The sequence below is a fragment of the Odocoileus virginianus genome, chromosome 6, assembly GCF_023699985.2.
Source record: "Odocoileus virginianus isolate 20LAN1187 ecotype Illinois chromosome 6, Ovbor_1.2, whole genome shotgun sequence".
NCBI classification, from domain to species: domain Eukaryota; kingdom Metazoa; phylum Chordata; class Mammalia; order Artiodactyla; family Cervidae; genus Odocoileus; species Odocoileus virginianus.
Window position 1 is genome coordinate 65716461 of NC_069679.1, and position 18324 is coordinate 65734784.

Here is an 18324-nt window from a genome sequence, read left to right on the forward strand (position 1 = left end):
ATCAGGGCACTTACAGAACCACCTGCTGTTAACGTAACAGGTTTCTAGCTCCAGTTCTGAAATACTAATAGAATAGCCCGAAGTCCTTCTAACAAGAAGAACCTGTTGGAAGAACTAATAGTTCAGTTCTTCTAACAAGCAAATGACCTTGGGAAATTACCTTCTCAAAAACATCTAGGAGGAGTTTTCAGGGAAGCTTATGGATGTATGGGTTTGGAGCTTAGGGAACTAAACCAAAGATATAAACTCGAAAGTCAGCTGTTGTTGGAAGTAATTGAAGCTAAGGCTTTAGGTGAGATTACCCAGAGAGAACAGAATGATTAGAGAGCTCAGGACTGTCAGGGAAAATTATCAAGACCTCATAAATGGGCCGCAGAGATCACTCACTCTGGGCATTGTCCAGTAGACCTTCTGTGGATCATCTGATTCTATAGAGCTATGCCCCTTTGATGGTCTTCCCATTGGCCAGGCTGTTTTACAACTTTCTAGGAAAAGAGTGTTAATTTGTAAAAAAAAAAAAAAAAAAACTTACAGTAATGCAAATGATCATTGTCCATAGCATGGTGAATAAATTCTGCCCCAATAGATACAATTAATTTTTACCCTATAAAAAAAATGCCCTCAAGAATTATATTTTACTGTTGCTCAGTTCAGTTCAGTCGCTCAGTTGTGTCCGACTCTTTGTGACCTCATAGACGTCAGACTTCCCTGCCCATCACCAACTCCCGGAGCCTACTCAAACTCACGTCCATCGCGTCTGTGATGCCATCCAACAATTTCATCCTCTGTCGGCCCCTTCTCCTCCTGCCTTCAATTCTTCCCAGCATCAGGATCTGTGCCAATGATTCAGTTCTTCGCATCAGGTGGCCAAAGTATTGGAGTTTCAGCTTCAGCATCAGTCCTTCCAATGAATATTCAGGACTGGTTTTCTTTAGGATGAACTGGTTGGATCTCCTTGCACTCCAAGGGACTCTCAAGAGTCTTCTCCAACACCACAGTTCAAAAGCATCCGTTCTTCGGCACTCAGCTTTCTTTATAGTCCAACCCTCACATTTACTGTTGTATATTAACCATTTTGCATCTACTAGCAAAGTCGTTTCAGCATTCCTGAGCATGTGCATGCATGTGCGTGTGGGTGGGTGTGTCAGTCAGTCAGTCATGTCCAACTCTTTGCGACCCCAAGGACTGTAGCCCTCCAGACTCCTCTGTCCATGGAATTCTCCAGGCAAGAACACTGGAGTGGGTTGCCATTTCTTTCTCCAGGGGGATCTTCCCAACCCAGGGGTTGAACACATGTCTCCTGCATTGCAGGTGGGCTTTTCACTCTGTGAGCCACGAGGGAAGCCCATTCCTGAGTATATATGTCTCTTTTTCAAATTCTCCCTGAACCTAACACCTTCTGGTTTCTTCATTAATCGATGGGTTACATAAAATCTTTGATGTGTTCCTTTTTGACTCTTGATTTTACTTTTTTGAAAATGCTTCTGCAGGATCAAACCCTTGAGGGAGACCAGCAGATGGTCAAGGAACATGATCTTACAAAGGAGGGAAGGAAAAAGCAGCCAGTGAAGCAGGGGAAAGAAACAAGAGGATCTGGTCACAAATGTCAAGGTAAGACAAGCGTTTTGAAAACAGGGAGTGAGCAATTGAATCCAAAGGGCATTTAATTAATTTTCATCTGACTTGACCACACTTGCCTGCAGCTCACAGCCCTCCCGCTGCTGTTCTGTACCAACCTCCCACCAGATGTGAGGAAACCTTTTCTAAACCATTGAAAGCACAAGATGTCTTGTTACTCCCTTCTCCTGGGATGAGAGGCCTACTCGTCTGACATTTACATAACCAAGGGAACCTACTCAAGCATCCTTTGCAGAACAAGGAACGAGTACTTCAAGGTGATTTTCTGTTTCCAACTTGACGGAATCAGGTGGCGCTATTAAAAAAGAAAAGGAAAAGCCATCATATTTAATCTGTCAGTGAGTCTCTTTAAATAGCATATACATTTAACTGCTACTCTAACATCCTTAGAGGATGTCCCACCACCTTAATATCATTGAAAGACAATCAGTAGGCAAATTTGCTCATTCCCTTCATTTCCAACTCACAGATGGGAAAACTGAAAAGAATTTTGCAGCTGTGTCCGAACATGTGTAAATTACTCATCCCTTCAACCTTGTTCTTACTTCTTATGTGAATTTGGAATCTTAGTAGGCCCAAGTTTCCCCCATTTGTCCATGCTCTGACCTTTAGATAGACTGCATATATCATAGGAGCAACCTTCTCGTATCATTTTCCAACTCATACAACCTGTAGAAAGCAGGAGCAGGTTGTGATAAAAATCACTGAAATCCAACCAATAGGTTTGGTGGGGTGTTTTTTTTTGTTTGTTTGTTTTTTGTTTTTAGGCAAACCCTTCCAGATGTTCTCTAACCTTTAAAAAGCAAAAAGCCACAGGGAACGCTTAAAAAAGATGCTCTCATTTTTTTTCATCCCCATTTGTCCAGGTTGAAGGGAAATCCCTCAGCCAGCAGCAAGCATCATTGCTTTCCATGTGTCGAGCACCCAATAGACAGATCAGCCTCCTGAACTGGATGTGCTCCCTCCCCACCTGCTATCATCTTCCCAGGTGCACCCACAAATGGCACTTTAGCTAAAAAGCTTGAAGTTTGTCTGCTCATCAGAAGGGAGCTTTAAGAAATTACCCATTTGTCTAGAACTGGAGGCGGCTGCAGTCACTGGCGTCCCAGATGGGCCCACTTTTCAGCATTATGGATTCTAGGGAAGGAAATTGACAGCACAGAACAGCTCCCTCTCCAGGATCCAGCTTCTCACCTGCTTCCTAACGGCAAAGATGCGCTGGTGGTCATTTTCAAGCTTTAACATTCTTATTATTACAGAATAACCACAACCCAAATTCAGATGGTGCTTATGAGTACGTGCTTGTAGCCTCTGGTAAATTCCAATAGTTGCCATTTCTAAACGCAATAACATGATGGGTAATTCTACTGAGTAGCCACTAGATGGCAGGCTTCACCCTTCAAAAGATCTCCAATGCTTCAGGTCTTTGCTGCCTGCGGGGCTGGGGAACAATGAAATGACAAGCTGTGGGCAGAGGCATCTCTTCCTTTTATGAATACTCCCAGGCGCAGTTTGAGCAGCTCTCACTTCACTTTGGGAAGCTGATCTGTTTGGGCATTCGTTTGGTTTAAGAAGAATTATTCCTTAATCTCTTGTCCGGTGACATGCTTTTTTACATTTTAGCTTTTGCCTTTATAGGAAAAAAAGATGTCTACCCAGAAGATTCATGAGAAGGGGATGCATATACAGGCAGGATAATCACCTGCATATTAACAGAGAAATGTTGTTTTCCAGGGGTTCTAGAAAATATAGAGTTTACCTACTGGCAAAATAAATGTGGTTGTATATTACTGGAACACAAACACTAACCAGAAAAAAAAAAAATCATGTTAACAGTACTGTTTCAAGTTTCAACCATGATTATAATGTTCACCATCAATCCTGCTTTTTCTTTCTGACTTCAAACAACTGTCACCTACTCAAAGATGAGAAAATAAAGGTTCAAGAACCTTTAGTTGAAGGTGTCCAAGTCACATCTTCAAAAAGCAGAAAACAAAAATCTCATCCAACTTGTTCAGAAAGAGAGAATTGTGTACTTGTTCCCATGAGAAATCTACCAGCTGGGGAGGGGGCTGCTGCGGAGGGGAGGCAGGAACAAATGAGGACAAGGATCTACACTGGGGACAGTGGTTACACAAACAAATAATCTAGGTTCTCCTGAACAAAATGAGGAGGTAATTTAGTTGCAGCTGGATCAAGAAGATTTCAGAGCAATAAGAATCAGGTAAGGCAATGGAGAGAGAGTTAATAGAAGACAATTTAGACTCACAATAAAGATATAATTTCCTTAGGGCCTTCCAAATAACAATAACTTCCAGAAGGTCATTAGCATAGACTCTTGGAGATTGCTTCAGCTTATCCTGTTCATAAAGACACACACATGGGTCCATGCACAAGAGCCAGTAATTAGATTCTGCCACTCCCTGTCCCGAGCGGTCCTGAACTGTGACCATTAACCCTCTGCTCCAGACACAGGAGAAGCGATCTGGGAATGCCGTGTACACAGGCCATGGTTCATCACGACAGCAGCAATTACCCTCCCTCCCAGTATGTGTCTGCCTCAAGGGGGCCCAGGGCACTTGGCGCATTAAAGAGCATTTATAAACAGTAGGTTAGGAGAGCTCAGGGGAAGATGAACCATGTAATGAGTGATGGTTATTAATGAACATTATTTTGTCCTGACCCAAGAACTATTCCTCAGAGAACGTTTACTTAATATGCAGAGCCGAGTCAAACACCTAGCACTCTGAAACTCTGCTATTAATCCAGGGGTTTTACAGAGATAGGAAATTGCACCAGAAAGTGAAGTTCTCTTCTTAAAAATTAATATAGATATAAATGAAAATTTTTAGAGTGCCCATGTTCCACCAGAAGAGAAGCAGATCAATTGTCTGTGTGGCGAATCGCAGAATGGAGGGCGTTCGGGCAGGTTTAACATGAATAAGATATTGATTACCCCTTGTTACTTGCTTCAACTTTATTCCTTTTGGATTGCTGAAGCCCTCTGTGACAGCGCCAGCTATTATCTGGAGGGCAGTTGGGATTTGTATGCTCTGGTCCTTTATTTATTTGCTCAAGTTTTGTGCTGGCAATACCTGAGTGAAAGAGAGGTACAATTAAGCCGACAAGTATGCCTGAGACTTTTCAGACTGAAAAAAGAGTGAACGGGTTAATTATCGAGAAAAGGGACAGGTAGGCTATTCACAGAACAGTTCATGCTATTTTGGAAGGGGTGGTTTATTTTTTACTTGTCAAAATTTTATTCTGTTAATATGTCATATCATACAAAAAGACAAGGAGGAAAAAGTAACCTCCTCTCTCACATACTTGCTCTTCTCTCCCAATTCATGTCTCTTTTGGGTAATGCTCTTAACACTTAGGTCTGTGTCCATCCAGGGTTTTCTATGCATTTGTATCCCTATACATGTATATAGTTTTTTGTTTTCACAAAAAATGGAGCCATACCACACATGTTGTTCTAGAACACAGTATGTCTTGGAATTCTTTTTGTTTCAGGGTAAAGAGAGATCCCTGGCACTTTTTAATGGCTGCATAGTATTCCATAATGCGAACAATCTTCACTTATTTAACCTTCTTCCCGTTGATAGCATTTCAGAATATTTCCAGTTTTTACTGCAATGATACCACAGAGCTCAGACACCTTGGCCTCATAGAAGGTCCCCTGACACATGGGTGGTCAAAGGAGAGGCAAAGTGGAGGTATGACAGGTCTGGGATGGCAGAGGAGTGTTCTGGGATCACCATCTCCTGCTCTGGTATATTGTGGCCTCAGATATAGGTCCAGAAAAACATCCAAAGTGTTCCCTTACCTGACCCCATCCTGCCCCTACATCACTCAAGACAGGTGCAGGTGAAGCTGACCCTAGCCAAGCCTCACATTTAAGACGAGGCTTAAAGTTGAGTAAATGGGTTGGATCCAGTGACCCAATACAGGGGAGGTGTGGGGAATAGACACTTCAGCAACAGACTCAGAACATTTTACAGCCAATGTAACGAAGGGAAAAACAGACATGGCAGAATCCTGAGAGGACAGACGCCTCCATGTAGGGCCACGGCCTGATGAGAAAGACAGGAGGGAACAGAAGGAGAGGAAAATAGGAATTACTAGAGTATTTATTCAAAAGAGCCTAATTCACCTGAAGACTCCCAAGTTTGCTTTGAATTGGCAAGATCAAGTTTATCACCATCTGTGAAAAAGAAGATTTGAGTGTTGTATTGGTTTGCTAGGGCTGCTGTAACAAAGCACCATAAACAGGGTAGCTTAAATGGCAGAAATATACTCATTCACAATTGTCTCAGTTCTAGGGGCAAGAAGTCCGGGATCAAAATGATTCCTTCCTTCTGAGGCCCAAGAAAGAAATTGTTCCACACTGCTGCCCTAGCTTCTGTTGGTTTCTGGCAATCTTTAGCATCCCTTAGCTTTAGAAGCATCACTTTGATCTCTGCCTTCATCGTCACATGGTGTTTTCCCTGGCTTCATGTCAGGAACCTCCCAAACTATTCCACTTGCATCAAGAAAACTAATGAAGATGTCTGTCCTTGAAGATGTTTGACTGTAGCCTAGAATACATTTCACACTAGACTGCCTCTAAGTTTAGCAGAATTCAAAAATAGTCCCCTGAAAATCCACTGCCTCACCTCTACAGGGGTGTGACCCCCGAGGCTCCAAAAGGAAGTTCCTCAAGAAAGACCCCACAGGTCAGCAAGTCCACCAGAGAATTCAGCCCTAGGGGGCAACACAGTAAGTTACCATGTTTTGGATCTCACCCTGAAAAAGGACCCTAAGACCAGCCAAGGGGGCCTCTCAAGTGGTCTGGGCAGAACAGAGATGCTTGAGAGCAGGGAATAGGACTGCAGCCGGAAAGTTTGGGTGAAGGATCCATTTGACATGCAGCCTTCCTAGGACTCTTCTTCCCTGTTCATGTCCCATTCATCCCAGGAAAAGCCATAGAATGGCCTCAGGAGGTGGGTCCAGGCAGCCACTCCAAGGGGCAGTCCCGGTGCCCATGCCAGCGTTTCGAATGGGCAAGTAGAAAGCAGGCAGGATCCACCCCAAACTCAAAGAAAGAAGAAACTTGTCAGAAGCCAATTCACTTTCCAGTAGTCAATATCTGAAATGAAGTCAGCAGCTTGGCAGCAGCTGGCATGTCATGGAATTTCTGAAGGACTGTAGTACCTGCCACTCTATCCTGACAGTTTCTATATGACATCGTCCAGTTAAGGAATCGGTTATGGAGCTTTGTGCAAAGCTGTCATTTTCCTGCATGTCTCAGAGGTTGACAGTTCTTAGAGGGAGTGTTGTCAGCACAAGTGGTTGAGCTGTTGGAGGCTGCCGCAGTACATTCTGCCCAAGAGTGGAGCTTAGACAGCCTCTGGTGAGAGAGGCAACAAAAAACCCAGACAAACCACCTGGACTTGGGGAGGGGCTCACACCTACCTGCGAGATGGGGTTTTCTTCAAAAAGCACAAATTGTGTATCATGTGCCTCACACAGCCTGGGGGGGCTAGAAAAGCAGCCTCAAAGGATGGCCAACGGAGTGTGGTAAACAAACACCCAGCTCCCTCACTCCAGCTGGGAGGACTCCAGAACTTTTGCTCACTGGTGGTAGAGTTCCTCGGGGGTGTAAACTCTGGTGCCCAAGGGGACGCTTGATAACACCTCTTCACCATCTGCCTCCCTTCCCTGACTCACTTTCCTCTTCCTCCACTGGTGTTTCCTGGATTCACTTCCCGAATAAACTTGTGGCCCCTGAATCCTTGTCTCAGTGAAGACCCGACCTAGGACAACCACCACCAGAAGTGGATGGTTCCTGTTTCAGCAAGATGTAATCCCAGATCTCAACGTGGATTTGCTGAGAAACTTACCCTGTGTTTGGCACTGGGTGGGCTGGGTGAACAACCTAAGCAGCAGACAGCCTCCAGGAAAACAGGTAAGAACCACAGTTGGAGGTACAGAGAGAAGTCATTTCACTGAGAAAGAATAAAATGGATGTAGAGGAGCCATTTCTCCTCCTCGTTCTGAACCAGATCTTAGAATAAGGCTTTATGCCTTCTCTCTTCCCCATCTTCTGTTCCCTTTACGTCCCATCTGCCGACACAGGGAGGTGTCCTAGCATCTGAATAGCTGTCATCGGCTCCATTAAGATGTGGAAGACTATTCTCTTTGGATGGGAATAAGGCGGGTGCTCTGAGCCCTTTTGGACTCCTATGCCTAGTCCTCAACTAGTCCAGGATCCAGGCGGCAGATGACATGAATAGCTGGCACCTTCAAGTACCAACAGGCACAGACACGCCACTTTTATGATCAAACAGTGGGAAGAAAACCCTTTCACTTACTGTGTTGGCAGAAGGAGTGTTTCACTGTTTCATTTCGTGGGCAGAAGGTCAGATGGTCGACCCAGGAACAAATTAGCAGCAGCAGGTGGCAGGAGTCGCAAAGCCAACTCCAGCTGCAAACATCTGGCTTCTCTCCTTTCATCTAATGAAGGGGAGTTCTCCTCACCCCCTCAAATCGGCTCCTCGAGAAAGCAGGTCTACCTGATGGGAGCACAGAAAAGAGAACTGCAGTGTGTCCTTAGGACACTTCATCTCTCCGGGCTGCGGGGAAAGTCCCGTCTCTTCCTCTGCCTTCTCGCTCAGTTCCTAGTTGAAAGGTCTCCACGAACACATGTGTTTTCCTCTGCCAAGTCTCTGCATGCTCACTGACCCTGTGCCGCAGCCAGATCCTGACGTTCCCACCGCAAAGCCATCTCCCGCGGCACAGGTGATCTAACACCCTTCCAGCTTTAGGACTCTGTGATTCTGCGTGCCTAGAATCCCTCATACATAGAACTTCTTAGCACTTCAATTCCCCTAGCCTGGGAGTCACTGCCCAACCCCCACCCGGCAGATAATTAACTATACAGAACTCCCTGAAAATCTACCGCAGGGCCTGACCCTCAGGGCTCCAGGGAGGACCCGGGGGCCAGCAGGATAATTAGTACGCGGTGCACTGTGCACTACAAGGACCAAGAGCCCTGGACTGTGTTCCCCGGGCCTGGAACAGAGACAGAAGCAGAGAGGGGCAAGCCATGACCTCGGCAGACTCCACTCCCTCTGGACTCTAAGAAACTCATTCCTAGGGGACCTCCCTGGCAGTCCAGTGGTTACGACTTCCCCTTCCAAAGCAGACAACGTGGGTTCAAATTCTGGTCAGGCAGCTAAGATCCCACGGGCCTCCAGGGCCAAAAAACCAGAACATAAAACAGAAACGATATTATAACAAATTCAATAAATACTTTAAAAATGGCCCACATTAAAAAAAAAAAGAATCTTTAAAATTTAAAAAAAAAAAAAAAGAAACTCGTTTCTATGAGAAAGATACAGGGAGGGAGGAATGTTCTATCACAGTGAGGTCTTGTAAAACAAGTATTTCCAAGCCCCAGGCATTGGCCTATGTAACTCAAGCAGAGTTGATTTGTATTAAGGACAAGGGAGTTTGGCCAGGCATGGGGAGTTCACGATCATGGGATTTGACCAGACATATGTTCCCCCTACTCCCAGGTACTCTTATTTTTCCATAACGTGGCACTCCAGGAAAGTCACCAAGCTTTCCTCTAGAGCAGACCATGAGGACTTAAATCAGAGCATAAAGGTCATAGTAACTGGTCATTCTGAGCTAGAAGAAAGGATGCCAACCAACTGTCCTTCCTCTGTGAAATAGGTACAGTTGGAATTCAACAGAACAGATGTTTTACCTCCAAGGTAGACATCTGAAGTGTCATCTATGCCCTCCAACCCAAATGCAAAATGATGTCCCCTTGGCCTAGGGCCTTGGACTGTCATCCTTACCATCAGTTTGGACTTTGAGACCTAGTATTATACTTAGAATACCATTCTCTGACTCCACTGCAGTTATTCATGCTTGTATCTTATCTTCAGCCTAGTGGTGAGACCCTGAACTGGGAGTCAGGAGCCCTGCATCTGACCTTGGCTCAGCACTGAAAAGCTAGAGATCAAGTGGAAATCTTTTACCTGTTCTAAATTCCACTTCCCTACTTCAAGAAATAAATGGATAAACCAGGAAACCTCTAAGATTTCTTCCATCTCCTAAAATATCTCTACTTTTATTCAATTTAAGGACACACAACGGTTTAATTGCTTGCACAGGCCATAGTCAGGAGCGGGGTAAGAGAAGCAGATGGTTGAGAATAACACCTTTTCAAGACACCATTAAAAAGTAATTTATATTTCAAGACACCCATTCTGTCTTCTTGGAAAGCCTGAAAGAAATTTCTTCTTTTATCTGGTTGCCAGACAACCTTTCTATAGACGTTTTCATTTCCCTTTTTTAAAAAGAAATATAAATCCGGCTTTGGAAACCTGGTTAGGAGTGAAAGCCGACTTCAAGTGTCCCTCAGCAAGAATGTGAGTTATGGTTGCCGATCGGGGGTTTGGCCAAAAATGGAAAGAATTTAAGGAGAATGCTTTAAGGCGGCTGATGAAACTAAAAATGGCTAGTAGATACTGGAGGCTAGAAAAAGCTATAGAAAGGATTGATAATTAAATGGTGCATTGTATTTAGTGACCCTCTATGTTGCAAAAATATTTTCCCGAATTGTATTTCATCCTCATATTAGCCTTTTGAATAAGAAGAGCAGAGGGTCTCTTTTTAACTGATGAGCAAATGACACCCAAAAGGATAAATTGCTTGCCTTAATTTTCATTTCTAAATGATGGCAGAGCCCAGGCTTGCAGCCTCTCTTTTGGTGCTTCACATTTGGGTGAGCATCCACAGAAGACAAAGAAAGTTTATTTTCATCAATTAGTTTCCCTCAGACAAGCAGCCAAAGAAGGGTCAGGACAGAGAAAGATGAGAAGCACCCACGCAGATTAGGCAATGTTCCTCTAGGCTGGAAAATCCAGGGTTACTTTGTCAGGCGACAAGAAGAACCACATTTCCCTTGTTTCCGGTGCCTGCCCAGCCTCTGGAAGAACTTTCCCTCTTTGGCAACCAGAGCGCCTCCACTTGTCAGGACTCAGCATGATTCTTTTTTTCCCATTTATTTTTATTAGTTGGAAGCTAATTACAATATTGTAGTGGTTTTTGCCAAACATTGACATGAATCAGCCATGGATTTACATGTATTTCCCATCCTGATCCCCCCTCCCACTTCCCTCCCCAGCGTGATGTTTTAAGAGGAAACAGAAATTCATCTGTTGGGACCCTAAAATTAGGGCAAAGCCAAACTCAACAAAGAAAATTATTTTATTTCAGCTCCCTAAACCACCCTGCCAGTCTATAGAAATAAGAACCATTTGTCAAGTACTTACCAGGTAGTTCCGTGGTTAAGACTTGGTGCTTCCCCTGAAGAGGACCTGGGTTCAGTCCATGATTAGAAAACTAAGATCCCACATGCTGCATGGTGGGGCCAAAAATAAATTAATTGAAAGTTACTTAAAAAAAAACCACTTCTCATATTGTGATATGTTTGTTCATATGTCTGTCTTCCTATCAGACTATAATCTCACTGAAAGCCAAAGGCTGATGAAGCATACAGGGAGGTTTAAGTTGACAGAAACCACATTTGCTTCATCTTCAAGGTTACATGCCTGATTTCTCTGGCCAAGAATGCCAGAGCAGTGGGGCAGCCACCCACAGCAGAAGCAGGTGAAGCTGTTTTTAGCAGCTTCCCTTGGCGTCCCAGGCATCTGAGGGGCTGGAGGTCACTATGTGGCCCAAGTCTAATCCTTTTATACCTGGGACTTGCATCACTATTCTGGAGTGTATGCAAACAATTCATGGCTTTGATAGGAAATTTTTCTGGATACTATCCGTCCTTTTGGTTCTTGAGTCAAAACGAGCATCAGCAAGGCTGTATTCCAGAGGGAGAAGTGGGATGAGATGGGAGGGAAGAAAACAAAGGCAACTATCAAAGCTTTTCCTGGACAAGATCTTTGCCTCCAGGTGCCCAGCTGTCTGAAAGGGCCATTTCCCTGCTATTTATTCTTCCTGCTCCTCAATGCCTATATAGTGTCTGGTCCATGGCTGTATTTCACATGCATTTTGATTTGACTATGGTAATTGTCTCTTAGCTGGAATTCCATCTAAGTGCCTTTTTGCTCCCACCCTAACTACACAAACATGAGCTTTGGAGACATTAAGTGATCTGAATGATGGCAAAATCCAAATCTATAAGCATTAATTCCATCATGTTTTTCTACTTTCCCACACTCCTCTCCTCCTAAAAACCCACAGTTGTTCCCTGTGGGTTCTAAAAACCCAGAAGGGTACCCTGTGGTTACCACATCAAATTTAGATGTTTCTGCTCTGTCTTCTCCCCTAAACGCTGCCTATCTCTCCACTTTTTCTGCATTAAAAAAGACTCTCTTGGGACTTCCCTGGTTGCCCAGTGGTTAAGACTTTGCACTTCCAATGCAGGGGATGTGTGTTTGATCCCTAGTCAGGGAACTAAGATCTCACATACTGCAAGGCACAGCAGGAAGAAAAAAAAAGACTCTCTTTGCTAGTCAAGCATACCTGCTGGCCATCTCCTCATTCTTACATCCTTACAAGTCCCTTCACTGGGCAATAAAATGTTCCCCTGCCTCTTTCTATGAATTCATTTATCTTTTCCTTTTTGGGGAAGCTAGGTCAGGCCGCATTCTTTCTGGAAGCCCACTCTGATAGTACCACCTCTCTCTGCTGTACTCTGAACACTCCCCTGTCAGCATCAGCAGTGCTTATATTCTCTTCATGGTCCGTACTGGCTGACACATAGCACAGACTGAATACATGTGTTGAGTGTATGAATAAGTAGATTCTGTTGATTCTGTCTCTGAGCCATCTCTCAAATGTGTCCCTATCTCCCTGTTCCCCACTGTCATCAGCCCCAGGTAAGGCTCTCATCATTGCTCCCATGGACCATCCAAATAATTCCAAAGAGCTTCCTGTCCCTTCCATCTTCCCTCACTGCAGACTCCCCAGTGCCCCTAAGTGAGCTTTCTGAGAGAAATCTGGTCATGTCTACTATTTGTCACGGCTCTCCAGTGCCTTTGGGATAAAGTCAAAAGTTTTTAGTGTGACTTTTAAAGCTCTTCACAATCAAGTCACAAATGATTCTTCTTGTCTCTATTACTTTTCACTACTGATATACGCACGTTTGAGTTAACCCTTCAAGCTCAGGACGTACGCCTTGTCAATACTACTGTTTGCCAGAGGCATCCTTCCTTCTATTCTACCTGCTAAACTTCTGCTTATGTTTTGGGGTCTATCACACATACTACCACCACAGTCTGCATGGCTGTGTAGTCCCAGAGATAAACCTGCCCTCCTCTGAACCCCCAGAAATTTAGCCCTGGGGGTTGGTAACAGGGCGCCCTGAGCACAGGGCACTTTAATTACTAGCTGGTCAGTCTTGCTACTGCTTTGTGACCCTCTTGAAAGCAGGCTGGAATGTCCCTTACATCCACAGCCCCGATAGAGCACTTAGCTCCAAGGATGCTCTCAGTGAATAAGTGAATGTCGCAGTTTGTTCACACCATGTAAGTTTTCATTCACTTGAAACCATACACTTTTAGAGCTAAAAAATATACTATAAAATGTTTTTTCTAACTTGGTCATTTTTCACATGAAGAAACTCTAGCCTACAGGGTTTTAAGGGACTTGCCCGAGATCATAAACAGGCATCAGAGGCATTGGCCCTGGTCACCTGACTCATGCCACCTTCTACTTTATTGTATATATAAAGTTATGGTGCCAAAAGACAGAGTAAGTCCCACAAGGAAAAAAATTGAGTAGCTTCTTCTTTCTTTTGCATTTCTCTATACAGGGGACTACAGACTTTCATTTGAATTCAACAAATATGACTGAATTAAGGACATTTATAGACCTGCATCTCTGCTTTGCAACTGTGCAATTGCCCCTTGATATCATTTTATATTTTAATGAGTCGATTAAGTTGACTTAAATATTTTTTAAAATTCTTCAAATATATTAAAATTCTGTAAAACTCCTCTTAGGATGTTGCATATGAAAACATCTAAGTTAAAGTGTTGGTAAGGATATGAAGAAAAAGGAAGCCCTGTGCACTGTTGGTGGAAATGTAAATTGGTACAGCCATTATGAAGAACACACACAGGTACCTCAAAAAATTAAAACTCTAACTACCATTAGATTCAGCAGTTCCACTCATGGATATGTATCTGAAAAAAAAAAAAAAGAAAATACTAACTGGAAAAGATATATGTGCCCTCATGTTTATTGCAACATTATTTAAACTAGCCAAGATATAGAAACAACCTAAGTGTCCATAGATAGGTGAATAGATAAAGAAGATGGATGGATGAAGAAGATATATATACACAATGGAATATTATTCAGCCATAGAAGGAAGGAAATCCTGCCATTTACAGCAACATGAATGGACCTTGAGAGTATTATGCCAAGTGAAATAAATCAGGCAGAGAAAGACAAATACCACATGATCTCACAGGTGGAACCTAAAAACAAAACAAACAAGAAACCAAGCTCATGGATACAGAGAATAGATTGGTGGTTACCAGAGGTGGGGGTGGGAGGTACAAAATAAGCGAAGGGGGTTTGAAAGTACAAACTTCCAGTTATTAAAAAAAAAATGTCATAGGGATGTAAGGTACAGCATAGAGGCTATAGTAAATAATACTGTGTTATGTTGCTAAATGAGTAAATCTCAAAGTTTTCTGTACAGTCCACGGGGTCCCAAAGAGTCGGACACAACTGAGCGACTTTCACTTTCACAAAAGTTTTCATCACTAGAAAAAAATTTTGTAACTATGTGTGCTGATGGATGTTAACTAGACTTATTGTGGTGACCATTTCCCAGTATATACAAATATTGAATCATTAGGTTGTACAGCTGAAACTGTATAACGTTATATGTCAACTTTATCTAATTTCTTTTAAAAAGAATGGCAAAGCAAGCAGTATATGAACCTTAATTTCCCCATAAATTTCCTTTGGCCCTACTTTATACTTTACTGTTTACAGCTTTAAAACTTTATATTTGCAGATAATTCCTTCAAGTATCCTGTTAATCACTGATGAAAGAAATCAAAGAGGACACAAACAGATGGAGAAATATACCGTGTTCATGGATTGGAAGAATCAATATTGTCAAAATGGCTATACTACCCAAAGCAATCTATAGATTCATTGCAATCCCTATCAAACTACCAATGGTATTTTTCACAGAACTAGAACAAATAATTTCACAATTTGTATGGAAATACAAAAAACCACGAATAGCCAAAGTAACCTTGAGAAAGAAGAATGGAACTGGAGGAATCAGCCTGCCTGAATTCAGACTATACTACAAAGCCACAGTCATCAAGACAGTATGGTACTGGCACAAAGACAGAAATACAGATCAATGGAACAGAATAGAAAGCCCAGAGATAAATCCACAAACCTATGGTCACCTTATCTTTGACAAAGGAGGCAAGGATATACAATGGAAAAAAGACAACCTCTTTAACAAGTGGTGCTGGGAAAACTGGTCAACCACCTGTAAAAGAATGAAACTAGAACACTTTCTAACACCATACACAAAAATAAACTCAAAATGGATTAAAGACCTAAATGTAAGACCAGAAACTATAAAACTCCTAGAGGAGAACATAGGCAAAACACTCTCCAACATAAATCACAGCAGGATCCTCTATGACCCACATCCCAGAATTTTAGAAACAAAAGCAAAAATAAACAAATGGGACCTAATAAAACTTAAAAGCTTTTGCACAACAAAGGAAACTATAAGCAAGGTGAAAAGACACCCCTCAGATTGGGAGAAAATAATAGCAAATGAAGCAACAGACAAAGGATTAATCTCAAAAATATACAAGCAACTCCTCCAGCTCAACTCCAGAAAAATAAATGACCCAATCAAAAAATGGGCCAAAGAACTAAACAGACATTTCTCCAAGGAAGACATACAGATGGCAAAAAAACAGATGAAAAGATGCTCAACATCACTCATTATCAGAGAAATGCAAATCAAAACCACAATGAGGTACCATTACACGCCAGTCAGGATGGCTGCTACCCAAAAGTCTACAAGCAATAAATGCTGGAGAGGGTGTGGAGAAAAGGGAACCCTCTTACACTGTTGGTAGGAATGCAAACTAGTACAGCCGCTATGGAAAACAGTGTGGAGATTTCTTAAAAAGCTGGAAATAGAACTGCCATATGACCCAGCAATCCCACTTCTGGGCATACACACCGAGGAAACCAGATCTGAAATAGACACGTGCACCCCAATGTTCATCGCAGCACTGTTTATCATAGCCAGGACATGGAAGCAACCTAGATGCCCATCAGCAGACGAGTGGATGAGGAAGCTGTGGTACATATACACCATGGAATATTACTCAGCCATTTAAAAGAATTCATTTGAATCAGTTCTAATGAGATGGATGAAACTGGAGCCCATTATACAGAGCGAAGTAAGCCAGAAAGATAAAGACCATTACAGTATACTAACACATATATATGGAATTTAGAAAGATGGTAACGATAACCCTATATGCAAAACAGAAGCAGAGACTCAGATGTATAGAACAGACTTGTGGACTCTGGGAAAAGGCGAGGGTGGGATGTTTCAAGGGAACAGCATCGAAACATGTATTTTATCTAGGGTGAAACAGATCACCAGCCCAGGTTGGGTACATGAGACAAGTGCTCGGGCCTGGTGCACTGGGAAGACCCAGAGGGATCGGGTGGAGAGGGAGGTGGGAGAGGGGACTGGAATGGGGAATACATGTAAATCCATGGCTAATTCATTTCAATGTATGACAAAAACCACTGCAATGATGTAAAGTAATTAGCCTCCAACTAATAAAAATAAATGGAAAAAAAAAAAGTATCCTGTTAATGCTTGAAAGGTATTTGCTTGCTACATAAACCGCACTTCTACATTACAGATGTCAAGCTTAATTTTAATTCTGTATTGCTTAGATTTGATGCTCATCTTTAACTACATATTTTATGTAAAATTAAACAGAAATTAAATGGTCAAAGCACTGGCAGATAAAAGTTTACGGTAAACAATTATGGACACTGAATTATGCTATTCTTCAAATTTGTTGTTGTTTAGTCGCTAAGTCATGTCCAACTCTTTGTTACCCCATGGACTGCAGTACGCCAGGCTTCCCTGTCCTTCACTATCTCCCAGAGTTTGTTCAAACTCATGTCCATTAAGTCAGTGATGCTATCTAACCATCTCATCCTCTCCTGCCCTTTTTTCCTTTTGCCTTCAGTCTTTCCCAGCATCAGGGTCTTTTCCAATGAGTTGGCCATCACATCAGGTGACCAAAGTATTGTAGCTTCAGCATCAGTCCTTCTAATGAATATTCAGGGTTGATTTCCTTTAGGACTGACTGGTCTCCTTGCTGTCCAAGGGACTCTCAAGAGTCTTCACCAGGACTGTAGTTCAAAAGCATCAATTCTTTGGCGCTCAGCCTTCTTTATGGTCCAACTCTCACATCCATACATAACTATTGGAAAAGCCATAACTTTGACTATACGGACCTTTGACAGCAAAGTGATGTCTTTTCTTTTTAATATGCTGTCTAGGTTTGTCATAACTTTCCTTCCAAGGAGCATCTTTTAATTTCATGGCTGCAGTCACTGTCCTCAGCGATTTTGGAGCCCAAGAATATAAAATCTGTCACAGATTCCACTATTTCCCTTTCTAATACCCAAGATCAAATTATATTCCCAATTTATGCCATTAATCTAGACAAACACTAACGTCTAGCTATTCCATTCTGACTTCCATCTCACAATATGATGCTGAAGATAATTTGCTCTTCTCAGATGGGAAAAGTCAAAGAGAGATGATCCTAATGATAATCATGCCTGATAATAACAGACACGGGACAAGCAAAGGAACTGACACTGTTGAGCAATCAGATTCCTCAATCTTCTACAACACAAAGAGAACTGCTTCTTTTCAGGAAAAAAAATATTAAATGAATTCCTACTTTACTCTTCTGAGCAATACAAGGCAATGTGCAATACGAGGCAATGTGCCCTCCAATTCATCATGGCTTCTGGCCTGTTAACCCCGTCACTCTCAAGTTTGCATTCTTTTCACAACAGAGTGAGCATCTTAAAAGGTTCTATGAAATGTGTTCAAGTAAATACACAACAAAGATTTTTTTGATCATTTGCCATAGAAAGGGAAAGGATCACTTTAGAGAGATTTCATAGCTTTTAACAGCATATCCGTGCACTAACGTCTGCACAGCCTGTAAGCGAGGAGGTTATCTTTTACAGTCTTGCTATTACCCTCCATTTCCCCTTTGTCCTGCTTACAGTTCAGACAGGCTTCAGTAGTCATACGGCTGTCATTTGCTATCTCAAAGTTAAATCATAATGAGCTTTGAGGTTGTTAGTTGTTTCTCTCTTGTTTCTGCAGAAATGCAGGCTCCTTTTCCATTTTGGAGGATCTGAGCCTCCAGGTTTCTATGATTGCCTCTCACGCCTTCTCTCTCCTTTTATTCTCTCCTCTTCTTTGGCTGAAAAAGCAAACTCATTACCAAAGCAAATGTATAAGCCTCCCACACAGAATCTGGAGGAGAGAGTCATCCCATTTAGTTCAGATGAGCCATTTCAGAGGCTCTCCACGGTCCTCGGCTTCACTGGCTT